Source organism: Trichechus manatus, unplaced genomic scaffold (assembly GCF_000243295.1).
Source record: "Trichechus manatus latirostris isolate Lorelei unplaced genomic scaffold, TriManLat1.0 scaffold00015, whole genome shotgun sequence".
Lineage (NCBI taxonomy): Eukaryota > Metazoa > Chordata > Mammalia > Sirenia > Trichechidae > Trichechus > Trichechus manatus.
Genome location: NW_004443951.1, coordinates 23,300,623 through 23,302,946, shown reverse-complemented (window position 1 = coordinate 23,302,946; position 2,324 = coordinate 23,300,623).

Here is a 2,324-nt window from a genome sequence, read left to right as displayed (position 1 = left end):
TCCCATAATTCCAGAAAATTATCTTCCTCTGGAAAATTTCTTGATTCTTTATTTTGGGAGCTTGCTGAAGCCATCATGGTCTGCCTCTTTATGTGATTTGATATTGTCTGTTGTCTCTGAGCCATCAATAAGTTATTATATTTATTTATTTTATGTTTGCTTACTGTGTCCTAGCTTCTTGTTTTGTTTTGTTTTGGTATGCCCAAATAGGCTGCTCATATGAGCTAGTTTGATTATTTGTGCCTTTGAAGCTTTAATGTCGTGTCACTAGGTGGTTAGATCTATTACTAAGCATGTGACCCCAGGAATTTACTTTTCTTGAATGGATTCAGCTCAGGTGTCCAAGTAGTGGGCGTCCAAGTAGTGGGCAACCAAGTGTGTGGTGGAGGCTCTCACCTACAGTCCTAGACAGGCAAGATTGATTAGTGTAGGCACAGGTATCTGGCTGCAGTAGGGGATCAGACAATGAGCAAGACAGGGGGCTGACGGCTGCCCCTGAGTGTCTGGGAGGAAAGTGTATCCCTGTTCCCTAGAGCACGTTGGTGGATGGGTTTTGCAGCCGGACTATGATCACCCAATGCTGTTGGTTGTAAGGACAAGGGAGCACTACTTATTCTTGGACCCCTGTTGTGGGTGGCTACGTGGTGTGGGTGGAGCCACCAGTCCTCAGGCCCCTGATGTGGGCAGGTGAGGAACCTGCTTATTGGGCAGAGCAGTGTCAAATGTCATGAACTTGCCACTTCACAGCTGAAACAGTTGAAGTTAGACCTCAGGTATATACCCTGTTTTACTGTGGTAATGAAGGCCTACACTGTTGGAATGGGCCCACACCAGTCTATGCAGGGGTGAAAGGCATTCAAAGTCTGTGGACCCCTTATGCCTGTGCCTAGGCAAAGGAGCTGTGCCTACCCTGAGTTCCTGATTTAGGGGAGGTGGCAGATTATGTTTTCCCATTTGTCAATTTGTTCCCCTCTCCAAGGCTGGGAGAATGGCTCAGGGCGCATGATGGGACCTACTTCCAGCCCAGGGAACTCGGCAATTGCTGAAGCTGGCCCAAGACCTAGTGCAGAGCAAAGAGCGGGGTGGTAACTGGGAGAGAGGTTTTTCCAAAAGAGAGGTGTTTTTTAATCTGCACGGTAGGCCAGACGTAAGTACTTGTCTTTTGTCGATTGAGTGCTGCTTTTCACTGGTTCTGGATGGCGGAGTAGACTCTCTTCTGCTGCTGGGCCTTTCCCTATGTGGAAAACACCTCCCAAGCGCCACTGCTTCCCTTATCACGCACACAAGCTGATCTGGCCAGAAGGGCGCTGGCTCCCACTGGGTCAGGTATGGCAACTCCTTGCTGCTTCCAAACCTTCTCTCCTTCTCCTTGACACTGAGTCTGATTCCTCAACTTTGCCTTTGATGTTCAGGGCTCCTAGATTTTCATATATAATCAATTCACTTGTTTTCTCAGGTCTTTGTTGTAAGAGGGACCACTGGAAGTGTCTTACTACTTTGCTATCTCAGCCCTGCCTCTGGATCATATCTAACTCTTAACAGTTTTTTCATTCCATTCTCTTTCTCATCTATTCTATTTCAGCCCTACTGACATTTCACTTTCTTAAAAAGGACATTCATTTTGTTATATTCAGGCATTATACATGTTGCTCCCTCTGTCTTTGATACATCTCCCCTCACTGTGCTCCTTCTCATCCTATAAGTCTTATTTATTTAAAAAAAAAAAGTTCTTGGGGGCAATGAACTTACGTTAATGGTGGTGGAATGATTTGGAAAATGACAGTGAGAAAATATTGCACAACTTAAAGAATGTAGTCAATGTCATTGAATTGTACATGACTGAAATGTACGTGTAGAAATTGTTGAGATGGTGTATGTTTTGTTATATACATTTTCACCACAATAAAGTAATAATTCTTATTTTTACGTATATGTAAAATTTATATATATTGAAAAGCACACATACAAACCGTATAATTTTGACAAATGTTGTTAGTTAGGTCTATGCTTAACTTTGGAAACCACGGTGGTGTAGTGTTTAAGAGCTTTGGCTGCTAATTGAAAGGTCAGCCTTTCGAATCCACCAGGCGCTCCTTAGAAACCATATGGAGCAGTTCAACTGTGTCCTATGGGGTCACTGTGAGTCAGAATCGACTTGACGGCAACAGGTTTAATTTTTTTTTTATTGTACTTCAGGTGAAGGCTTACAGAACAAATAGTTTCTCTTGAAACACTGGTACACATATTGTTTTATGACGTTGGTTAACAACCCCACAGCATGTCAACACTCTCGTTTCTTGACCTTTTTTTTTTTTTTTTTTTTT